The 26221-nt window shown below is 39.8% G+C and overlaps 1 protein-coding gene across 1 annotated transcript in view; it reads left to right on the top strand.

Annotated features, from left to right (window-relative positions):
* Nucleotides 1-26221, top strand: part of pcdh15a (protocadherin-related 15a) — a 201181-nt gene that overhangs the window by 15727 nt on the left and 159233 nt on the right. The window contains exon 2 of the mRNA XM_087179381.1: nucleotides 13386-13443. The gene's annotated coding sequence lies outside the window, so the exon portion shown is untranslated. The remainder of the gene's footprint in view (nucleotides 1-13385; nucleotides 13444-26221) is intronic.

The following is a 26221-nucleotide window of genomic DNA, read 5'->3' as shown; positions in this document are numbered from 1 at the left end:
AATCAAATGTACAGTGCTGCTTTGATGAAATTTGACAGCATGCAATATGCTGACTTTTTCTGGGAACACTCTATTTTGAAGAGAGTTGACATTGTAGATTGTATCAAGAACAATATGTGCATTTAAAACTAAGAACATATGCTCCCACTCAGCCATTAAGCAGTTTCCACAGGCTAACTGGATAGATTTGTTAATATCCCTCAAGCTTCAGCACTGAATTACAATAAGAACGGATTTAGTTAAACATCAGCTCTTTCCTTCAGAACTACCCTCAGACTGCATCTTGTGTGTTTCAGATGTGATCCTACCTCAGGCAGTGGACTGAGAACTCATGAGTATGAAACAGATGCACTCTGAATTACTTGTGCTACATTTTGTAATTCAGTGTAGACTCAAGGCCACACTAGTCTCAGAAAAATTTGTGATGAGAACAAAAAAAAGAAAAGGATGTGGAAAGAACCAAAGAGATGGATTCATATTCCAAATATTAAAAAAAAAAAAAATACAAATACAGATTAATTTTTATAAAATGGATTTAATTGGTATTACAGATTAATCAGTAATACAAACTTTAAACTATATACTTTCATGTTTTTTTTTCTTTCCCAGAAGAGGATTAATAATCACATATGTACACATATGTTCAATTGTTTTCAGAGCCATTTGTTTTTTCTAAAATGTCAGACAGTATTAAGGTCACAATGTTCCCCTTTGTAAACGTTGGTTGATGTCTTTCATTAAAATCACCAGCAGCAACAAAATGTTTATTGTAACAGCAGGCAGTAGGACATCTGGTTTTGAATTGTTTTGATTCTTGCAGCTGTGCATCAGTGAATGTGTCATTGAGTTAAACATAAATCATTTTCTGGCAGTGGTGTACATTGAACAGGGAAATGTAGGCCTGTATCTTCTTGATTCAAGTAGTCAGTTGACGTTGCATTAATATAGTTCAGGAAAAAAATTCCCATTTTCTACTTTCCATTGGCTTTTTATGATTCTCAAGAATGAGGCGATGTTTAGCATCACTGAAGAGCATTTGGGACTGACGATGTGCTGGTTTATATAATTTGCCCTATTGTGACATAATTACTACCAAACTAAACATACACAAGTGGATGAATCTTCTGAATTTATCATGCTTGGCTCCATGTGCATTCCTCTGTGGTTTTTATTTTTACTTCTTTTCCATCCCACCGGAGTCTTTCCCAATTTTCTGATCTGAGTAGGACATCCATTAGAGAGGACACCAAATCAAACCTTTTGGCAGAATGTGCTCTGCTCTTGTCTAATTCTTCCCCCCGTGTCCCTCCCTAATGAATTCTCCTGACAACTCTGATAGTACCAGACGCTAGAGGGCTATCTATCCACCAAAATGTCCATTTGCATCTAAAAGCCAGTTGGCCAGAACAGCCACCATTCTCAGAACGCCCACAACAGGGGTCTCAAATATTTTCTCAAGTTTGACAGTACATTTATTCGGAGGGCAGACATGGGGGGGAGCAAATGCCTGAATAACCTTGCATCCCATTGTGAAGGTTATCACTTTCTGAGCAGTGTTAGAATGTGTTCCAGGTGCGATGACAATTTCACAAGCAATTACGCTCCCTCCCACTCATCACTGTAAAATATGTGTCCCTAGAAGCTGAATTTGAATCATTTATATTTGAATAATTGCATTAAAAAACTGAATTTAAATCGCATAGTTTGAATTTGTAGTGTTTAACTTGAATAATTGCATTGGATAAGTGAATCTCAATAACTTTATTTGAAGTTCAATTTATTAGTTTGGAACTGAATTCCAATCAACTTGAAACTGAATGTAATAATATGTCTTTCAGTGACACATAGTGCATAACTGCATCAAGGCCAAACAATTCAAAAAAAGGTAAAAAAATGCCCCGACTAACAATAAGGAAAGTGAAGAAAAAATTGCACTGGAATTTAATCGTTCCCTCCTGGGCCCGTTCCCCATCCCTCCACCAAGTTTGGTGAAAATCGGTTTCGTGTTTTTGTGTAATCCTGCTGTCAAACAAACAAACAAAGAAACCAACAGACACGGGTGAAAACGTAACCTCCTTGGCGGCGGTAAAAAGGGATTCTGCAGCCGGTGCAGTCCTCGTGCTCAAAGGCTGTCAACCTGCCAGCACTCAGCCGAAACCGCAAGTGATTGAATTTAACACAGACACATAAGGGCCACATGCGCCCCTCGACTTTGTACATACAGTTTACTGCATATGGAGTCATTAAAAATTGAATGCTGGTAGAATCTGTATAGATCGCAGAAGGCTGTGTGCAGTTTTAAGCCGGTGTGATTCATGCGTGTAAATACAGTTCTTTATTAATCAATCTCAGAATTTGTTTAGTTAAGCAGGAACTTGCACAAACACTTATTTTTGTAAGCTTCAGAAAAAATATATACCTATATATATATATATATATATATATATACCTTTCACTACTGGAGCAATCAACTCACCTCTTTGTCTTCAAACTGTTTTGCCAGATCAAGGGGTCTCAGAGGAGATAAAATACTATTTTGTTCCCTTTCCTCTGAGGGATGACATTTACCCCCCTAAGTATGTATATTGCAGTAAGCGTAGCCTTTATCAAAGCAACATATGACAGTGACATTTTAAAAAATGCCACTTTGCACTTTTAAGGCTGAGAGTAAAGCGGCTTCCTCACTGCTAGAGGCTTCATTAATAGATTTCCGAATGTGAGAAAAGGGCCAGAGTTTTTAATGGCACTCAGCAGGACTGTGCAGCAGCCACACACACCTTATGATCTTAGTAAATTAGCTGTGAAATGTGGAGTTGCACTGATGTCAGGTTTTTATTGAAGCCCTCTCTTTCTCCCTTTCAAGTTGGACTACTTAAAGGTCCCCAGTTTTTTTTTTTCCCTTTTTACATAACCAAATAGAGCTAAATAAACCCCACAGCAATCATGGTAGCCAGTTTTTTTTTGTTTTTTTTTTGTGACGATGACAACACATTCGTTCACTGGAGTCCGTCTCAGGATATGTTCCCCGTCCTGTCCATTAGATAGTTGGGTGAAGAATTTATGATGAAAAAGCACAATATAAATTATTTGTATCCAAACACAAAATCCATTCAATGTGCTCTGGTGCCCTTAAATGTGTTTTCATTTTGCAGCTTTTGTTTCTTACCTTATTGTTCAGTATGATGGGTTATCCAGCAAAATTGGACATGTCACCTTAGCTTATGGATGTTTTCCTTTTTGACCTTAAGTTCATACATTGGAACTCAGTCCAGTCCAAGAGAAATAGCTGTGGTCTATTTATGTTTATGGTTTTCCTGTGATCGATTTTCATTTGCAGAACCCAGAGAGAAATCTGGGCCACCTTTTTGAAAAGGCCACCAATGCCTCAGAGAGCAATCGATGGCCAGCATTCTTTTTTAAACTGGAAGCGTTTTTGTGGAAAAAGCTTAAACAAAAATGAAAAACTTGCAAAACAATGCAGTGCTCAAACACGTCAAGCACATGTTTTATTCCAGAATTCACCACAGTAGGGCACAGCAACACGTGAACACCCAACGGCTATGTCTGTTTTATTTAGTGGCAGGTCAGACTGAGGTCTTGTTTTGGCAGGAACCTACAAGCTGTAGTCAGAAAATATAGACGCCAGCACACAGACTCCTCGCGGTGCTGTTGGCTTTGTAATGGTGTATTAAGCTTTTTCGGCACAGTCACGGTCTGTCATTCCCTGCAAAGTAAGGTCAATGATAATTACCGCTAACATAATCACTGCCCAGTAAGTGATCATCTTGGTCGTCTGGTTATTGAAAATTCCTTATTATGCATTTCAGATGGGCCCACATACAATTCAAATGACCATTCATCTCTTCATGAAAGGGATATTCATTCCACTCTAGTAATTAAATTATACCCAATGTAAGGCCATGCTTATAGTGATTATTGCAGCTGTCATTTTAATATCTTCTCCAAGGGATCTGTTTTGAATTAAGAATACAGTGGGAGTGTTACATCCCTCCCTGCTCCTGTGGTCATTTCTTGTTTTTGTTTTTTTTTTTGTCAGTGTTTTCTATGCTTTCGTTTTTATTTTGAAAATCGCCCGTCTTTTGTGTCTTTGATTGTTTTACATCCTGCCCTCATGTTTCCCACCATATGTTTGATTGCCTGCCCCGCCCTGATTAGTTTCACCTGTTCCTAATTAACCTGTCCCTGTGTTCTCCTCACTCTCTGTCAGTTCGTCTTTTTAGTTTCCTCTGCTTGTTTCTGAGTTTTCCCCATACGTTTTGCTGCCTCAGTTTGGAATACCTGAGTTTGAATTTCCCTAGTTCTGCTCGCCTGCCTTCCAGAACTTCAGCTTTTTTCCACCCTGCTGCATGTAAGCCCGTTTTTGCTTCACTGCATCACCCCGCCTTAGTGTCTGCATTTGTGTCCACCTCTCCTGCCCTAGCTAACCATTGTGATGGGGAGCAACACTAACCTGATCAAGACAGGTGGATTACTCTTGTTTTTACAACAGTCAGAAAGTAAGTAACATTTAAAGTTATATTTGTGTATGTAGTATTTAAGTCGGTAAACACTCTACAGCTTTACAACAGGTCATTCGTAGCTGTTGTAGGTTGCGAAGGCCGAATCAAAATGAGACTGTCTGTTCTACAGAGGATATTCACTTCGCGTCACCAGCCGTGTCCGCCCTTACCATTGCGTCGTTGTTGTTGAGTTAGCTGTTGAACTGAGCTGAAACCAAATACGTACATTTTTAAGTGTATTCCTTGGGCTCTCTGTCGCCATTGTTTGCTTTCATTACTGGTGTGCAATGAATCCTGGGATAAGTTGGCCAGGAAAAGACAGCTGCATTTGAAGGAGCCTGCGAAATAGGACAGCGTAGTCGCACCGCTATGACACAGTCGGTCTTCAAATACAGCCTTTGAAGGGAGGGCCCATGAATTGGGACACAGCTAGAGTATGAGAGTAAACAAAGACTGTTGCTGGGATGGGGAGGGAGACAGGCCTCTAGTGTGCCCAACCTTTTTAACAATCAGCACAGATGAGGTACACCTGAGGGGAAAGGACAGAGATGTTACAATAAACACCACAGAGGACGAACAGAGGGACTGCACAACATTCATTAATCTTTCAAATTACTCTCGGTCTTACAACTTAGCCTCATTTCTCTCAGTGTTTTGTGTCTGCACATGTGCCTCAAAGGTCATCTGTGTGCTGGATGCAGGAGAGCAAAAGAGCAAGAGTTCAAGTAAAAGAGCTGAGCTTCCCTCTGAAAAATGATGAATATCAATGAACTCCCTCTAGTTTCCTACTCCTCTTTTTCCTACTGGCTTTAGGCTACCACACATTATCAAACAACTCATGTAAACCTTTCAGCGGCGAGCCTGGTAGTGAATAGTATTGAGTTTATCAAATAAGGATGTTTTTGTTCACACTAGAAAGTGCTGCAAGAAATGAAAGGCTCAGTGTATGAAGACGATACAGAGCTGTTGCAAGTCTTTGGATAGAATGTGCATAAGAGTGTAATGTTGTTGCCTCCTTGACCCTTTGTAGACACTTAGTGAATGGCTTGATGTCATTTTGAAGGTGGCGAGTGCTTCAGACCTTGAGCTTAAACCAGAACCTTCAAACTGTGCTTTCAGGAATCTGAGACACGGCCATCTCCGATCATCACTGTGCTGAGAAAGATGAAACTCTGCAGATTGCTTGTGTTTTTACTCTGATTATGGAGTTGGAATGCTTTTGTTGTAATTTCTAGGAGTAAATGTACAGTGGCAAGAACAAGTAGGAATTATTTTCATTTATGTCTAAATCTGTCCTAAAATTTGTTCTAATGAAATGTATTGAAAATAATGAACAAACAATGTATTGTAACTGATACAAATCATTGTGTCACTCTTGTCAGTATTGTAGACATTATGAAAATATTCAGTGTAGGCTGGAAAAAGTATGTGAATCCCTCAGATAATAGCATTAACAAAAGCTAACTGGAGTCAGGAGTTACCAAACCTGGAAGCTCAGAGGTTGAGTGACGCAACAGGACGATGATCGTAGACACTGAAGTAAATGTAATTGGCAATGTTTTAAAACCAAGAAAATCTGTTGGACAGGCCCAGTCAGAGGCCAGACTTTAATCAAGCAGAGATGCTGTAGAATGAACTGAAGAGAATCGTTCACAACAGACATCCTAAGAAAATGGCTAAGGGGTGATCAGCAGCTACCGGAAGCTCTTATGTGTGGTTATTGTTGCCAAAGGAGGTTCCACCAGTTATTAAATCCATGGGTTAATTTACTTTTCCCACTAGCACTGTGAATGTTTAATGGCTGTGTTCAGTGAAGACATAAAATATTATAATTGTTTCTGTGTTATTACATTATGTTGTTTTCATTTGTGACTTAGATGACAAGCAGAGCATATTTTATGACAAATTAATGCACAAAACAAGGTAATTACCTCCAACAAGTAAGTTGTATTTTTATCAATACCTGTTGGTTGGTTTGTTTGTTTGTTTGCTTGTTGGCAGGATTAAGCAAAAAGTGAGGAAGCACTTTGTGGTTAGCTTGGTGGACGGATGCGGCAGAAGCCAGGGAAGAACCCATTCAATTTTGGTGTGGATTCAGTTTAACGGGCAAATCCAGGAATTTTTTTATCACCTTCCTTAACATTGAGAGAGAGGGTGTTTTTCAACATTTCCGTCAATTTCCCAGGAAATCATGAATAGCTTTTGATGTAAAAAATACATCCATGAGTTTGTACAATTTGGTGCAGACTGACTAAATAATGAAGAAAATGTTTGGCCTTGGTAGTGGTATACGTTCTACTCAGTGCCAAGGGTTCACATACTTTTTCTTGCCACTATAAATCTCTGTCTCTTTCTATCTCTGTCTTGCTGTCTCTCATTTACTAAGTCTGTCCACACTTCTTTTCTAAAGTGGCAGTTTGAGTGTGGCTGTTTTCTCACTAGAGAGTGTCTCAATGGCTTTTACTGTCCATTAAAGCACATCAGCCATGACACGTGTTAATAACAAGGAATATCTCAGCTTAATGGCTACCACCACAGGTCCAGGGTTGTCACTGTGAGTGTCACATGCAGAATTAATTCATAAAGCTGAGCTGCTTTTAGCACCCTGTGATGATGGTGCTGATGAATGATCCCATAAAGTCAGGTGTCACAATACATGCAGGGTGACTGCGTTTGTGCACAGGTGTGAGGGGATTATTTTAAGAAATGCTATCGGCTATCATATCGTAAGCAACCACTCACTGACTTAACTGACAGTATGCTGACAGATTTATTTTACAGTTGTACAGAAAAGCAGGTCACATTTCAAATATTGTACAGCATGGGTTGTGCATTTTTGAATTGTACACCTTCTATATTCGTTCGTTCAAATTATTTTATTTAGATATTCTGGCATGTATGATAAGTAAAAAATAATTATGAAAACCAATAGGGGAGTTTTTCTTCCCTAGTTTGTACTGCAGTCCTTTTTAATTGTTCACACATGCAGAGTTCCATGCTGTAGTGCATTGTCAAGGACATTATAATCCCTCACTGTCTTCCCACTCTGGAGCGCTGACAATACTGTTTGTTGGAATGCAAAAACAAAGCCAGTCACTGCTGTTGATAATTGCAATGAATTTTACTTTTTTCTTTTTTTTTTCTTTTCTTTATTTTGGCAGAGCTTGATTTGCTTCTTTGTAACATGGAGTTATTATAGATGAACAAGTATGTACACAGCCAAGATGTTCTCCAGTCCCATTGCTTAGGTAGGTGAGCATCTGCCCTTTTTGTAATAGAGGTTGCTTTAGTCCTGGAAAACTTAATTCAGTGTATTGTCAAGAACAGATGTATACGCTTGTATTGCTATTTTATTAGCACAACCCAGATTTCATTAATCCTTAATTGTTTTCCAAAGCAATATGTCCTGCTAGCACAGTTTTGCCAGCAAAAAATGTTTAAACCATAAAGAAGTGTACTGCAAAGGTCAAGGGTCCACTTTCATCCTGAACAGTACCTCACAGGCAGACCTTCCTGCCAGGCTGCATCCCCCCCCTATGTCCACCTACCAAATGTTGGTAAGGTTTGAGTTACAGATGTATGATGCTTGTGTTTGGTCTTCCACTCTTAGCTCAAGAACCTGAGATGAGACACCGTTTTGAGGGATTTAGCTCGTGAAAATATAGTTGTGATCTCTGTTTGTCTTGGCTTTGACAAGCTTTTAAATTTTCAGGTGTGCGTGGTTTGGGTGAGTGAACAGCTGACATTAAAAGCTACAGTCAAACACCAGATTAGTGTTAGTTTTGTATTTTTGTAACACTATAAACAATGACTGAGCAAAATATTTAATTCATGTGTTGACTTAGCCACCACAGTTAGAAAGTCACTATCTGATATCTTGGTACTTTGAAATGCTGCACACCACCCTCCAGCTTGTTGAATATTTTGATTCAAGCTTGTGACAATGTACAATGTTTACCTCATGCAGGTCTCCTAAGAACCAGAGCAGTAGAGTACATACTGTAATTACTCGAGTCTGCAGATAGACTGTCTCTTTAACCAAGGACAAATGTAGAAACAGCAATGCAACAATTATTATGCATACTTCAAGCATTCTGCCTCTGTATAGGGATTTGCCATAAAGCTGTTTGAGGTGGGGCCTCTCTGTCTAAACATGGTCAAAGCTGCAAGATGCACACAAGGAGGCTCAGCAAAGATGAGTCGCATAATCATTCCTCATATTTCCTTTTATGAATATTACTTTTAAGTCAACAGCTCGCTCTCTCTCTCTCTCTCTCTCTCTCTCTGGCTGAGAATCTTAAGGTTTCAACTTTCTGAACCCTGTTCACAAGACTCATTTCTGAGGGGACCAAGTCCTTTAATCTTAGCTTTTGAAAATAATTCAACAAGACGTTGATTAGAAAAAAATCTTAAATGTAACATGTCCCTTTATCTGCTGAGATTAAATGAATGGCAGTAATTAGTTGTCTCGATGTCAATAAAGCAATGCTTTTAACTTGGTAACAGAATCCATGAAAATTCATCACTGAAATGACAAACTACCCACTAGAAAACCAGAAAGTTCAGGTTGGATATTGGATGTGAGAGTCCTTATTGAATTGTAATTAGATGCAGATGTGCTGTTCTTTCTTAATGCTACATGGATTAACTAATGCCCTGTCATTGTCATAACTGCCAGGCTATGAGACAGGTAATTAAGAGTGTGGTGGAGCAGTGGGGGATGATGTTCATGCACCTCCATAATTCATTATCTTCACAAAGCAGATATTTTCCCTGAATTTTTGTCCTTTCTGCACTTAAGCATGGCTGTTTTTACCCTCTAAACTGAAGTTCAGCATACACGCATACACATAAGTTTTATGACATAGTTTTGAGCTCTCCACAAATGTACCTGAGGTGTTTAAGAGGTTGGGCTGGTGAATTAATATGGTGTTCTTTTCTTTGCTAACATGACAGTGATCTCTCCGTAACCTTTATCCTGACGACAGTATTTCTGTAAGTGTTTCCGTTGCCTAATTTGAGAATTTGGTATCTAAAATGAATATAGTTTGACATTTGAGGAAATAAGCATACAGTTTAGATCTATGCCAAGCTCATATCTGTGTGTTCGACACAAAGCTACAACCAGGAGATGGTAATCTTACTTCAGCATAAAGACTGGAAGCTTCTGTCCAAAGGTTAAAAAAAAAAACCTCTACCTGTCAGCACCACTAAAGCTCTTGTTTGTTTTAACCGTACAAAAAGTGTGAAAATAAGTTTTGGTTTCACAGGGAGGAATGTTTGGTTGTATTTCTTGGCTGGGTGCAGTGATGTCCTGGAGTTACTGTGAGTTTGGCAACCAGTGGAGACTCCACAAATTTGCTACCTGTTTTCCCCTGCTTCCAATCTTTATACTAAACTAATCTAACTGTCTCCTGGCTCTAGCTACATGTTGACCACACAGATATGAGAATAATATTGATACTCTCAACTCACACTTTCCTCCTGAGAGTATTCCCCCGAATGTGAAACTGTTCCTTTAATGGCAATTTATTTGCCATAACCAAGTAGTTTAGGTGTATCAACTAACCAATCTTATCCACAGAGGTGTCAGTCAGTTTACAAAACCTCATGTGTTTTTTTAATTTTTATTTTATTTTAATTTTTTGGGGAATGCACTAAGAAAACCACCAATTTTGTTATTTTGCTATGCAGACCTGTTGGCCCTTAGACAAGACTGCTAAATGTCAAAGGCGGTTGCGGTGGTGGATATACCAGTGCCAGAGGGAGAAACCATCTTGAAGGCAGAGAAAAAAGAACCATATGGCCTCAACAAAAAATGCTGTGCACTTCAAAAATTGCTAGTTTATCTGCAGGATGGCCAAAAACAAAACACCAAATGGGATTTCTAACTGGGATTTTTAACTATTACAGGATTTAGGAAACTTGAGCTTGGAGTTTCAATTTGACACTTGGCCTGTACTTTCTAAAAAAAAAAAAAAAAAACATACTAGTGCAAGAACCTGCAGTGCAACCTCATAGACTTGCTCTGGGTCCTGCTTGAATCTTTTCTTTTTGGACAGACATACTGGATATAGCACTTGGCAGTTTAGCTGCTGTGAAAGCAACTACTTGCATTCAAACTCTGTCCATCTCCTCCCTTCTTATTTCTTTCATATTTCCCCTCCCACTCCTCTTCTCTGTTCCTGTGCTGCTTCCCCTCTGCCTTTTGCTTTTTCATGTTTCCTTTCTCACCCAGTGTCTATCATTCCCCTCTCTCTCCCTCTCTCTTGCTCCCCTCTCTTTTCTCTTGTTTCCTTTGAAGTGCTAAACAATGAGAGGGCTACACTCCCTGTTAAGCTCATAGGGAAATCCAGGCTGAAACTGCATGGCACAGTGCAGCGCAGCAGAATCTTGTCCTCGGGACCACAGGGGGATGGGAAGTATAAAGAAGTACTGTATAGTCAGCAAGCGATGACAATGACAATGGCTGCACAGAGCCTTGATCCACCAAGCCATCACCAGACTACATCAGTACAGCGTGGCTAATGAATGTTCTGACTCATTTCCAGAGAACATGCCTATCTGCCTCAGTCGCTCTGATTGTTGAACCTTGACAACTGTCCATTTCTTGACAGGATGTGTTTGAGACTATCAGGGTGTAATTATAAAGACGAAAGATTTGCATGTCAAGACCCTATTGACTGTAATGATTGAGCATTTCATTAGTACAGCATGTCAGCATAGAGCAGAAGGACAATAACTCGTCCTTCCATTGTCTTTGCTTCCCCCCTCCTGTCTTTTTCCTTGCATGCAGCCACAGACACATCCATGCAGTGATGAATGCTATTCATTACTAAAGGATGGAACAGGAAATGAAGCAAAATGAGTGCTTTGGGAAGCAATCCGTGACGGGGGCATATACTGTCGTCTGCGGAGGCATCTGAGACATGTGTTTATCCACTCCCACGTTTTCTTAAGCTATAGCTCACACTTACATTATTTTGAATGCACCTCATTCTGAAATCTGATACGGCCTATCTCCTCTCCAATTTCCTCTTTTCTGTATGTCTGTCTCTTTCTCTCATATTCATACATGCTAATGTCAACGCTGCATGATGTTCTTTTATGTGGCCCTTGATGCGTTTCTTGAGTCAATCTGTCTCAGAACAAGTTCTATAATTCACTCACCATCAGCCACCCTTAATGCACGCAAATGCCTTTTTCCTCTTCATAGTGACATGACTGATTCCACGTAGGGATTTGTAATGACAACTTGACATTTTATATTTATTTTCATGAATCAAGAATTAGATTGAGTTCATATCTGTCGAAAAAGCGCATGCATCGCATTTGCTTTTCCTCTGCCTATAAATACCTGCAGTGGTGTTTTGAGCACTTTGAGTGGATAAAGGATTGCTTCAGTCTCAGTGGGGCTCTGCAGTTTTGTCTAATGGCTGTTTAATTTGTTTGATTACTCTGATGAGGTGAATAAGTCTTAAGGTCTCTCCATGCTGTTAGAATTGCTTGAATTCTTAAGCTCACTGCAGGTCATATCATTCCATTGGAAACTATACCGAAAATTATCTCTTGAGTGGGCTGGTGTCATAGCACATAGCACAGATAACTGAACAAATGCATTCATTTGAAAATCGATTGATTGATTATTAGATAATATTTATATGTCAACATTTCTGCCTTTATGTTACATGAGTGACTCTCCTTAGTGAAAAACGGTGTTAGGCAAGTGCGAACCAGTATTACCAGGATTTCTGTACCTAGTGTTATCTCAATACATCCAAAAGTTGTGGTGACATTTCATTCTCGACCAAAAATGTGGATTTGCTCATGGCATTACAAGAAAATCAGGGGATCACCACAGACATTAAGATTTTATCTTTTTAATCTGTTAATTATGTGTCAATAAGAAAGTTATGGTGTTTAGAGGTATATTGGTTCACTCTTCATGAAGCTAAGGTAACTGATTCTCCTTGATTCCAGCTTTTGTTCTAAGCTAGGCTAAACAGCAGCATGCTGACAACTGGCACGGATATGTTGAATTTTATGCCGTTTCACACAGAATAAGGTTACCACCAAGGTTGAGTTTATTGCACCGAAAGACAAAGCAGTTTTCCCGACAATTTATTAAAGCTCCAAACTACACAGCATAAACAACAAAGGAAACGGCTAGACAGCGGAATAGAGAAATGAGGAGTTATTTCTATTCAGATGAAGAGGTGATATGCTTGTCAGACCTTTATGCTCTCTAACATACTGATAAACACGCTCATCTAGGTGTTTACCAGTGTGTTGCAATAATTATGAAGGTGCATGGCTCAGATATTTGAAACTGACAATTCTGCAAAATGTAATCTGATGATGTAGAAGGAACCCTTACGTTTATAGCACAGCGTGACATTTCTCTCATAGTGTTCAGTTTACTGTGTCTAAAGTGTTAAGCTCTGTTCCAGAAAATGACATTCAAATCACATAAAAGATAAATCAACTGATTTTTTGCCAATTTTCCAGCCAAGCCGATAATTATCATAAAGGTGTCAGAAATACATCACCCAGGATCCACCACAATTCATAATCTTGCACAGCACTAGGCTGTGCTCCATCTTTGCACAAGTGTTTGTAGAGCAGTTATTGTACGCCTCACTGAACAGTATAATGGAGACTGACGGGACATGTGGAAGAATGAGGGGAGATTATGTAAGAAAGAGATTATGAATTACACTCACTCAAAAGTAAGTGAGTAAATGATTGTGTGAGAATTAACTGACACATTAACTGGAAGTTGGCCGACACGTTACGCCTCTGCTTTTGTTTGAAGGGAGATGTTGTGAATTGTGGATCTAACACTTTCCTTCTTTTTCTGTATAGGTCTGTGTGAATTTGACTAAAGGGCGAGATGTGGTGTGATCACAGGAACTCAAATCAGGTATTTCTTTCTGAGATGTTCATCTTTTGGTTAAGCAGAAATAATTTTTGTAACCTGTAATAGATTCAATCTCTGGCCAATCTCTTCTTTTGCGTGCATGCATGTGTGCATTAGTGTCTTTTGCATAGTCTGCTCAGCCAGTGCATTCACACTGTCAATTTGCTGTGGTGGATTAGAGTTAGACATGTCAGAGACATACTGAGTCAGACAGGATAGACCATTGAGGTTTTTAAAGCATTGCGTTGTTATGTTTTATTGATGTCCCTTAGATGATTCACCCTGACATTTGCTGATGCTTTCTGTCTCAAGCAAATCTCTTGCTATCATAAAACTGCTTGTCCAGGGTCCATCTGGTAAATATTTCATAGGTCCCCCCCATCAGCGTTGACCATCCTTAGATAGTCAGTGTCCAAGGCTCAGTTTGGGTTGTCTTTAGAGTAAGAATCTTACCGTTATTAGAGTTTACCCAGGTGTAACCTTACCTTAAATACTAGGACAGAAAGTATACTCTAAAGCAAACTCACAGCAACAAACATTTGAGCTGTTGTGAGTCAATCACACAGCCTGGCACCAAAGTGTTACCCATGCTAGGGAGGAACAAAAACAACACAGAAATCAATAGAATTTGGAGTCTTCTACTTACTTACAGTAGCTCAGTAAAGCACAAATCTATTGCTGCTGTAGGATGCCACGTTGAAACTGAGATTGATGTAATTATTGATAGAATTATTATGAAAATGGCTTTTCACACCAGGTTAGAGTTTCAGCTGATATTTGTGTTGTGTAAAATCCTTGTCTCCTACTGTAATTAATGCAGTTTTTCAAAGTTTCTCCTGGAAAATGTTTAAAAGATGCTTGATGCAAATTAGGAAGATGCGATGTGTTGATAGTTTGGATATCTCTCTCTCTCTCTCTCTCTCTCTCTCTCTCTCTCTCTGTCTCACTTTCTGTTTTTAACTGTTTCATTCAACCTCTCAGTTTCTGCCATTTCTTTGTTGTGTAAATAGGAAAAGTCTGGTTTTAAATTTAGCTTTTGGTCCACCACTTCTGAAGATAACAAGCCTAGTAACTTACACACACACACAAACACACACAAGGACCATGCACACAGATTTGCAATCCACATACTGAGTGACAGGTTCAGAGTCTGTGTGTGAACTGAGGAACAAGGAGGAGGGAGAAGAGAGATGGGATAAATAAAGAGGCAGTGGTGCAGGAAGTGGGGCATGTACCACAGCATAGAAGATATACGCTGAGCAAGTGGTTGGAGCGTAAAGGCGAGTTGAGACGGAGCTGACGGGGTTCAGGTGGCTATACTTGTAGATAGCATGGTCAGTGAAGCACAGACATCAGGCTCAGGTGGGGCTAAGACGTGGCTCAAGATCTGAGATTGGACAAGCAAGGCAACATTACATGAACAGTCCTGGTCAAAATTATTGGCACCCCTGAATTTAGAGTACATAATTGAGAATATCGTTAGAAAAAAATGCAAATTAACCAATTTTGTATAACCCGATTAGTTTAATAATATTCCCAATGTTACTGAACAAGTGAGGGGAAAAAAAACTTGCACAGTAGTGAAGTAATACAAACACAAAATGTACCCTGGACACATTTATTGGCACCCTTGGTTTATATTTGGTTGCATAACCTTTGCCTACAATGAACACTAAAAGCTTCTTGTAGTCATCTAGAAGCTTATTTTACCTGTCTTTTGGTAGTTTTTGCCACTTCTCCATTGCTATACGTTCAAGCTCTTAAGTTTGCAGGTCCCCCTTTTTTCAATGGCAGATTTCATCCCTCTCCAAAGGTTTTCATTGGGATTTAGGTCAGGACTCATTGCTGGCCAGATATAAATGTCCACCTTTTCCTTTTCAACAATCTTATCTTTTGTTCATTAACCTTGAATATTTTTAAAAATTATTCTGAAAAAAAAAAAAATTGGATCATTTACATTTGTGTCTGAAGATATTCTGAGTTATGTATTTGAAATTCAGGAGTTCCAATAATTTTGACAAGGACTGTATAAATAAGTGAAATCACAGTTGAGATTGCCTTATTGACTTCACCTCAGTGGTCTTAATCGATGGACTAATATCTGCCTGAACCACATAGAGGATGGACAGCGAAGGTAGTATTTATGTCAGAGCCACAGCTGAACTAGGGACACTGGCTTCATCATGTTCATCTCATTGTTAATCACAATTGTCATTGTTGTCTTTCAAAACAGTCCCTGCCTCTTGATGGGATTTCTATCAGAATAGAAGAGAGAGAAAAGCGTGCCTTTGAGAGACAATCCAATTCAGCACTCTTCTACAGCTTTACTGTAACACTAATATAATCTCCCTCCTCACCCAAGCCCCGAATGCATCTCTCTGACAAAACAGTAATCAGTGCACAGTTTCCTCCGCATCGCATTCCTTTAATGGGATGTTAAAAACTGCGGCATGTTCATGACTGATCTCCAATTTCAGTTGGATGTTTCCAGTAGGCAGAACACAAACAGCAATTGAGGGGGGTTGTGCTGTTTGACAGCTTGGTCGTGTGTGTGCATGCGTGTGTCTTGGCATCCTGTTGCCTGTACTATGTTGACCTGCAGTTCATGTTTTGAAGTGAAGGTTGGTCATACCAGTGTATTCAGACATGTCGCAGCTTAGACGATGGGTGTAGGAAGAGGATAGTAACACTTTCATTGTCATTTGTCATGTTGATCTTTACCTCGAATTTTCCCAGCAACAGTTTGTGAGTTTTAAAAGTTAATGACTTTGAATCTTTCCCCTTCTTGATATTTAAATCCTGAAAGTTGGTTTAGATGAATAAACTGCTACATCTACAGCAACCGTGTGATAGAGTTTGGTGAAGTAATTAAACTTTGAAGTATTTACTTTGGTGTGAGATGATCTCCTTACTCTGCTGTTAAGTGTTGAACAGGTTTGTCAGGTCATACTTGTTTCGTTGATATTGCGGTCTGAAATTATGTGCAAGATATTTGTACAAAACCAAGTAGGTATTAAATTGTTGTTTCTGTTGCTTGGACACCACAGACCTAATTTTGTGCAATGGAAAAAATAAATAGTGTAATTTTTATTTTATTTTGTTGTCAAAAATTAATGTTTGACCAGTGAAATCTGTGTCAGTTGAATAACGTAGATCAAGGGAGAGGAAATGGTTCGATTGTCATTGTTTGTCAACCTACCAAGTCCACATCCTTATTACATGAATGTTGTTGGAAACATTCCTTTGAGATTCTGATCCATGTTGACATATTTGCATCAAATCATTTCTGCAGATTTGTCAGCTGCACAATCATGCTGTGAATCTCCCTTTCGACCACATCCCAAAGATGTTTACTGGATTCAAATCTGGTGACTGGGGAGGCTGTTAAAGTACACTGAAGTCGTTGTCAGTTTGAGATTACTTTTGCTTTGTGACGTGGTGAGTTATCATGCTGGAAGTAGCCATTAGAAGATGGTAAACTGTGGTCAAACAGGGATGCACATGGTCAGCAACAATATACAGTTGGGCTGGATTGATAAACCCCACACCACCAGCATGAACTTTTGCCACAAAGCAGTTTCTGCCATAGATTCATGCCGTTGAGGCCAAATTCTGACCCTAGTCAGTTTTTCAGTTTTGTTGTTGACGTGCTGTGCATACTGAGATGCTTTTCTGCTCTCCACAGTTCTAAAGAGTGGTTATCTGAATTACCATAGCCTTTCTGATCTTAAAAAATCTAATGTTAGTTGGGCTCTATTACAACATCTTCACGTTGATTTTTCCTGCTTGGTCAGTCACCTTTTAACTACAAAAAGGGAGGGGAAACAATCTCACAAAGTGAGACTCACAGTTTTGTCATATTTGCTGTACTGTGACTATGCATTCAGTTTTCGAGTTAACCAAACAACTTTCATATCCACGCACAAAAGAATTTAACCTATTCACAAGTGTTTTAAATAAGAATAAAATAGTTTCACATCATGCTGAAAGAGGAGTCCATTTTTGTCTTTTGGACTTGTCAGAAAGTTGTTGTCTGTGGTGAAAGGGCATATGCAGGAGGAACAGTATCTGACAAGTAATAAAATGGAGTGCTCGCTACTAAATCCAAAGCTATGATTAAGGCCAAATTCTAATGCATGTCATTTGCTGTTCATCTGACGGCTGTCTGTCTCCGGTCCTGTTCTGCCTCCAGTGTATTCTAGATGTTGCAGCTATGGAGTTCTTGAAAATGGGCCCACTCCACCACCTTCAATTCCAATCTCTGTCACATCACCTCTGTCTGATCGCCTGTGTGTGAAAGGCATTTGTTTGAAATTACATATTATTCTTCACACACATGCATGCACATACACTCACACACTCACACACACGCACACTTACACTTGAAAACAGCGAAGAAGTGAACAAAGAAATGAACTTGCAGCTGCCACATGGGGTGTTTACAGGAGGAAATGATGGAATGATTTTATAGTTGAGGTGTGAGCTTCTGAGAAGCACAGCTATTATACTGGTGGAAATAAAATGGCCCGAATAATGTCTACATGGAGAACAATGTAAGATAAGTACATTTTGCTGAATTCGGGTAATCTTGAGTTCTCTTTTGATTTGTCAGGGACCATTTTATAAGATGTTTTTTTTCTCATATGAACACTAACAATGAGGCAGATGTAGCTGCTATCATACAAAGCACACAGGTCAAGGGCATTGTTCAGTGACGGGAGGTTTCATTGTTTTTGTCCTCTCCCCATCCTCTCTGTACCTGCTGCTACTTCTTTATCTCAGCCTGTCTCAGTCTTATCTCCCGATAGCATCTACGTCCTTTATCTCCTGCATCTTATCTGTGGTGCCAGACATAAGGAGTGGCAATTCAAAAGAGAGAGAGACAAAGTAAGAGAGATCAAGGGAGAACAGGACTCACAGAATTAGGGAGAAGGGGAGAGATGTAGGATTAATGGTGTAAGAGAGTAAGAAAGGGGAATATTCAAAGATTTTCTGTAGGTTCCATTAAATTTTTGTACTTTTGCAAAAAAGAGAACAAAGTTTGAAACTGTATCTTGTTAAACTGTCAATTATATAAGCCAATGGCCAAAAAAAAAGATCTTTTTGCAAAGATTTTGGCCGGGCGTTTATCTTCTATATCCCTTTGGGAAAACAACAATGCATCTTCACTGTCTTGCTTTGGGTATGTATCGATTTGCAGGGAGTGATAAAAGATGCAATCCTGCCTCTGTGCACAAACTCTGACACCAATCAGTGTCCTCCCAAAGCACTCACTTTGGCACTTAATTGATCCTAGTTTGCACAAACTGTCAAGTTTTGATAGATGATAAGCATTTGATTCAAGTCTGTCCAGTTTTAAAAGTTGAACGTCTCTGCTAGCCAGTTGAAGGAGTCAGCTGTTCTTCTAGGTGCTAATGGACTCTCTGGAGGTCTGGTTGCCCCTGGTTGTAAAAGTAATAACCTGTGGTAGCTGTCAAAATAGCTCTCTCCCTAAGGTTGCCATGGTGCGCTGTGAAGAGGAGAAGAAAAGGCAGGAAGGGGATAAAAAAAACAGTAAGAGGGATCATTTTCATTACAACCCTCAGTGTAGGTCTCTATAGCCTCTGGGATTCCTAGTAACAGATTTGGTGCTTGCGCTCTGGTCCCCTCTTGTTCCAATTATCAAACCCCTTTAGCTTCTATGCCCATGTGAGCAGCCCAAAGACATCATGTCTCATGAGTATCTGCTGTCACACAGCTGTAGGGCAACTGAGAGAAAGAATTACAAAAACTATTACTGAAATAACAATGCAGCTATTTTCATTTCCGACAGCAGCAACCAGTTTACCTGTTACCTGTACCTGACATTATTCCTAGATTAACAATGGATCATGTGGATTACTTATGTCAAAAATGGTGCTCCCAGAGAATTGGCCCTGAGATTTTACATTTTCAATAAGCTCGTCAGACTGTTTTGACGTCTTTTGGCTCATCTTTTTGATTTTATCTCACCACTCTCATAGTGTCACTTTTTTAGCCACAACAGCAAGATTTTTTTCACGAAATGCCTTCATTAACCAACAGTACACTTTCTGTCTAGTTAGTGTCCTGACTGTTTTTTTTCTTATTACTTTATTGGGCAGTTTTCTCCTTTTCATTAGTTTAAAGAGACAGAAAATCAGGGAGAGAGGAGGGATGACATGCAGTAATAGGCCTCAGGTCAGACTTAAACCCGGTCCGCTGCAGTTGGAACTAAGCTATAATGCTATGTGCTCTACAAGTTGAGCCACCAGGGCGCCCAGAGACTAATTGGTTAAAGAATGATCTTCAGTTTTTTCCGCTGCCCTCAACGGACCAAAAAACAATTATTACAGGTTTAAGATCTCCCCTTACAGAAGGAATGAAAGGCTAAGGACACTACTGCATGTGGCGAGTAGTTTTGCTGATGACGTTTTTGTTTGATTGGGATGATTGACATGACTATCCATACAGTTGCGCCACTCAAGGATTTACCACACTAAAAACCACCAAAGGATGATTTCTCATGCAGAAAACTCAGACAGCAATAAAATATAAATTGACTCCAGGTCTGTACTATAAATACTTGCACAGTGGCACAAATCTGGGAGCAGTTAGATATTTTTGCATAATTATGCACTTTCAACTCAATTGAATAGGACATTGTCAGATTAGCTCTTGGATTTAAATTCACAATCTTGCATATTTCCAATCTCAATAAGGAGCAGGGAAACACCACAACATGGTGTTTTGAACAAACTAGTCACAGTTATTTTTAAATCCACCCCCTGTGCAGACTTAAGCCCGTGGATATTCAGTGATAAACTGGTGAGTCAGCTGCACTGCTCTGGCCTCAACCCCCTCTTTTATTTTGGTTAGAATAACAGCTGAATAACTTCATTATGAACTCAGTCTGATAGAAAACTCTGCAACCTTTCAACTTAAACATTTTCAGACTATTGACAGTGTTTTCTTGAAGTAGCAAGTTCAGCTTCCTCTACAACTTACTCTCACACACCTGAGTGTTTATTAGACTTGGGACAGGATACAATATGACAATTGCCTGTATTGATGTTTTGGTGCTCCCATTATATCTGGGTTATTTGTAAGGCTCACCTGTTCTCCATGCCTCTTTATTTCCTACTTTTTCTCTTGTTCACTTGTTTCTCTTTGACATCCCTCCCTCCTCTTTCTCTCTCTCTCTCGCTCTCTCTCTCACACACACACAAACACACACACACACACCCTTTCTTGTTGGCTCTCTCTGACCTCCCTCCCTCATTCTCCCTCTCTCCCTCTTGCTTGGCCACTGTCTCAGTTGCTCTGACCTCTCAATATCACACAAGCTGTCAGTGCCAAACTATGAATGTCCCTTGACACTTATGCGACTCAGACTCCCTTCGGCAATTCCATTTGCACAGAGCCAATTTCAATTTTTATAGTGGGTCGGGTGGGGGCTAGTGTAAAGCCTGCAGTCAGAATAAGCCAAAGTTGAAGACACAGAAACAAGCGCCCTAAGGGTGTGTGGGTGTGTGTGTGTGTGTGTGTGTGTGTGTGTGTGTGTGTGTGTGTGTGTGTCTTTGTTGGTTTCCTTTTTAAAAGGGGGTGTCTCACTCAACCATGGAAGCTAGCTGACCCCACCTTTTGGCAATTTTACCATCTGATCTAAACACTTACTATCGTTTTATTAGCTTGACAAGTACAAATACTGACTTGTCAAGTGAATTCCATGAATATTTTTCTTAGATAAATCAGCATAATTCATAAAAAAAAATTCTGTTAGAGATAACATGATAGTAAAGACATGTGGCAGAGAGCTCACCCATAGGAGCACACAGTGTTTTTGTCCTAAAGAGCAGGCTTTCTTTCAGCACCATGGACAGCACCAAACACACCAGTCTGTGTGGGAGGCTGCCTGCTGCCCACATCAGTGTAACCATGCTAACGACCTCGCACACAAACTCACCATTCAAGTATGCACTATTTAATTTTTGGGGAAATATTGTTGGACTTGTGCAGAGCCGAGTTCCAAAATTAAAGCTCTAAAATGTTAAGAAAATATGGAAATATTTTCTGTCTACAATGTCATGCTGGTGCCCTCTGAGTGAATGCAGGGGTGGTGCATTTTTGGGGAATGCTTTATGAAGTCCAGTTCATGTGCCTCCAGGAGATGGGAGAGGAAAAGAGAGAATGTGTCATTGCACCGAGCTGTGCTCAAAAAGCAAAGCAACCCCCATCTTACCCTAGATTTTCTTCACACATGGTGTGACACATCAGCACATCTGGAAGCTGTCCTCTCATCTCTCAATTTGAACCTGTGGTACTTGGTGCAGTATAGATGGTACAAAGAGAGAGAAGAGAGAGGAAAATTTCCTTATTCTTTTGTTAATATTATATTGGCAACATGAACCTCTAAAATCACAGAATAAATGATCTACCGGTTATTTCAAATTGCTGTTCAATTGCACGGCTAAGATGTGAGCCTCTCAGCTGTTTTGCAGTTTTAGATATCTATTTATCTGTGAATGTGTGTATGTAAGTGCATGTGTATTTTTATGCGCATGTACAAAGTCCCATGGGATTGCCTACAGGGAGCTCACAGGCAGAGGATTTTAGGACTGAACAGTTGAGTGCGTACACACAGTCCAGGGAAATGACGCTTCAACAAGAAGAATTGTTCAATTTGTCCCAAGTGAAAAACAATATTCAAGATGAAGCATGCGTTTTTAGTTGTGCCACTGTCTTTTTGCTCTTGATTTTTCTTTCTCACAGGGCATGTAGCACCACTGGTGTTTCTTTGATGAGTTTGTTGACAATATGCTTTAAGAGCTCACCTTAAAGAGACAAAGCAATATCAAAGAGATTTTAGAAAGAAGGCATCTCAAAGAATTGTGTTCATTTTCTGCTCATCCAAGTATGGCCACGCTCTCTTAGAAACAAGCCTCTGAATGAATCAATGGAACAATAAATCAAAGAGCTCAAAAAGAAGAACAGACCACCTGTTGACTTTTCCTCAAATGACAAGGAAGCATCAGTTAACTTGCAACTCCTTTCCTTTGACTGGAAGGTTGTTTGAATCTCACATTTATGGAATAAACCAATAGTGCTAAAGTATGCTGCAGATGCTGTGCAACCAATTACCCAAACAGCGTCTATTCAAGTCTGACAATATCCAGTCGCTCTTTGAAAACAACTCATATTCAAACATTTTAATGACCCCCAAAACCAATTTAATGTGTCGGCAAAATTCAGTAGGTAAACAACGCACCTTCTACCCCAAAAAAAATAAAAGAAAAAATGAATCAACACTTTTTGCAGTCCCCGAATGTGAGAAAAGAAGGTATTCATTGAGAATAATTAAACCGTTGCTGTCTGTCACTGCAGGGAGTTTTTACATCTGCTAGGCAAAATCAGTTTTTCTTGAGCTTTTAAGAAATGACTGAAGGTGTTGTATTAATGCACCATCACTAATAGGAATGATTTTCCCTGAAGAAGACTTGGCTGCTCAGTGATTGAACCCTCAACTGAATACAAATAAGTAGTGTGCATCATTCATAAAGGGACCCTCAGGCATCCCTGGTTGTACAGGAAAAGGCACAAACACTGATACAACTCTGAGTGTTCTCAGAAGAATACATGGCACCTCAAAGTAAACTTAACTGCTCCTGGTTAAAAGTATTTTGTGCATGTATAATTAGTTTTAAAGAAAGAAAGCTATGGAAGTCTTAGTTGGATTAGTTACTACTCATCCGACTCAGGCCACAGAAACTGATCCTTTCTGATATAAAAAAGATTGTTTCCATACTCCCTTTCTACATAAACAGTATTAGGCTGGGTACACACACTGCAGATATTTGAAGAGTGATATTATGAATAATAGAATAATGAAGAGTGAAAGGCCTATTAATAGCTAGTTTCGAAACCTTATTAATCAGGTGCCTGTAATGAGTGTTTTTTTCTCACCGATTCCTTTCTCTTTTTTAAGTAACATATGAGCTCAGACACATACATGATCATTCATACAAAACACCTTAATGCAAATAACCCATATGTGCACACAGAAGCATGAACCTGGATAAGCTGTCAGTTTGGTGCTTTCTAACTAAGAAGACTTCTTTGGGGCACTGAGAGGAGACTTTTTCCCAAGAGCAGCGTATCCCTTAATCACCCTTCTCTGTGGAGTGTCTTCACTCCTGCCTGAACCCTGGCCTCTCGTTTTCTCTGCAGCAACAGAGACGAGATGAGAGGGAGAATTAGTACCATGGCAGGGGCTGATTATTAGAGAGCCTTTGCTCAAAGCCTTCCTCATACCAAAAACAAGCTAGGCCAAGTGGAGGTAGTGATGACTTAACCCGGATTAGCTCTTCATGCTCATCCAGGGCCTATGCATGCCAGTTAGAAAGCTATTTTTGTACAAATTTTGATTTGGCATTTCCATGAATAATAGACGGACTAAATATGCAGTTGTCTTGTCGTCTTTCCTTTTATAATGGATGTGTTAAAAATGTGCTACATGCCTTTGAAATTACAAATCACCTAACACTAATGAAATTTAAAAAATATAGCTTCATTCTTCTGAAAAGGTAGTTGTTCTACCTTTACCAGGCTCAAACATAAACTAACATGAAACGCTCTCTAATGAGACCATAGTCCTAAATTATACATATATAAAAAATAATCTGAGCTCATTCATTCAATGAAGACTGAGAGTTTAAAGCTCCAAATGTCAGTGAGTGGACCTTTGTGTTCAGATTGTTACTGTTCCCAAAGGCCAAGAATGAACATCCATTCCTCTCTGAATTATACATGTCAGTAGTATTATTTAGAGCAGGGCTCTCAACCTTTTTTGTCCACGTTATTTAGCCCTCGTACCCTATAATTGACACTATTCATCTCTCATCTCTTATCCACCAGTGTCTTTCATCACTCATGATTCTTTTATTTTATGTTTTTTCTGTGACATTTTGCAGGTTAACCCGAACTCTTAAGTGCTGCTGTTGATTGAAAAGTGCCCCTGAACTTCACTATTTTGTTCATCATGGAGACAAAGGATCTGTCTTACTCACTTTCTAAGCTTCCTGCCACAGCAGATCCATACTCCAACTCCTCTCCCAAAATATTTTACAAATGATAACAAGGCACTATTGAACTTATTACAGAAAACCTGTGGTGCAGGTTATATTTTCTTGCTATTTTCTTGCTTTATTAGCTTTAACATAGCATTACTGTATTCTGTATTACTGTATTATAAGTATCCACTCTGCAGCTGTATTTGTATTTAACCCATCAATCTGTTCAGCTGGGTTCGTAACTTATAATATGATTTTGATGATGCATAAATTCAAGAGTGTCAGTTCAATTTCCATTTCATTTGAATTTCCATGGTCTGAATGTTGTCATTTTCCCTTTTTTGAATGCCAATTCAGTTATTATGGCTTCGTATTTCAGTGTCTGCTTTTGTTAAAAGTCTTAATAGATGCTGGCAAGTTCATATCTCACCAAAATGCACCTGCTGCGTGGGAAAAGTATTTTTATATCGTCAGAAGAAATGTCTGAAATTTTTACACTGTTAACATGTCTTTTGTGAACATGACCCCCAGCTGTGTCTGTTGTGTAGAAGTTGTTGTATTGAATATTCCCTGCAACCATAAGTCAGGACTTATTCAGCACTGCAGCTAATTAGACTATAATGGGAGGCTTTTTGTTGTTGGTTGAGCTGGAGGGAAGAAAGGCCAGTGATTGTTGCAAAGTGACAAGTGAATCATAGCTAACTGCCTTCACTGGTATTATTTCTCAGCTCCACTCCAATCGGTGCAGACAGAGCAGACTAATGGATTTGACTCTGAAATAATTGACAACTGACAGTTAATGGCTATTTGTTGACCTTCAGTCAGAAACTACACATTCACTGTGGTGAGAGAGTGACTTTGCAGACCTCACGCTGTAATAAGTTATGGATTTGTTTGACCTTCACCAGTGGGTTTGGTGACTCTTTTCCTTCCTGTTTATACCATAGGAATGATATCCTGTTGAATGTAATCCATCTGTCTCTGTGGTGGTGGGGGGGTGGGGGGGGGGGGGGGTGCTGGTCAGGTGCATATCTAGCAGATATGAGGTGGGAGGAGGGGCAACGGAGCTTTATCCGGCTCACCTTTACTGACCGGTGTAATAAGATTACCTGCTTTGCACGTCATGGCCACAGAGAGAGAGAGAGAGAGAAAGAGAGAGAGATGGAGAGGGGGTGGGGGGAGCCTTGAACAGGGCTGCACCCTGCAGTTTGCTCGCATTAGACCCGGGATACAGTCCTCCGGTAAAGTGTTGCTGCTTCTTGCTGTGTCGGGCTAAAGACTCTGGGGCAGCAGAGTACTGATGTGCCCGTGTGAGCAGGCTGTAGCTGCCCTGCCAGCCGGTATCTGTGGCTCCGCTGCCCGCCTAAAAGGATTTTTGTTGAGTGCTTCTGGAGCCAAAACATGGTAAGACGTTATTTTAGTTCTCTGGACGACTATCGTTATTACTCGTACGCGCATTACTCACTATATGTGATACGCACACGTAACCCCCATCAATGCTGTCACTGAGTAATTGTCTCTTTGACCGCGAAACAGGCGCTTGTTGAGGGAGGCTTGCATTGCCAACATTTTCATCGTATCATGTCGATTCCCTGCCGTGAAATGAGTAATCCATTGGCAAGGCGCAGTGTTTCACCTCAACTCTGCCCTGATCTGGGCTGCTAATCTCTGGAGGGTGAAGTTTTCAAACACTGACTGAGCGCATCAGCGTTCAC

Source organism: Seriola lalandi, unplaced genomic scaffold, assembly GCF_002814215.2.
Source record: "Seriola lalandi dorsalis isolate HSWRI2012SDOR001 ecotype SW California unplaced genomic scaffold, Sedor1 jcf7180002054832, whole genome shotgun sequence".
Taxonomy (NCBI): Eukaryota; Metazoa; Chordata; class Actinopteri; order Carangiformes; family Carangidae; genus Seriola; species Seriola lalandi.
This window is presented reverse-complemented; position numbering and strand designations above follow the sequence as displayed.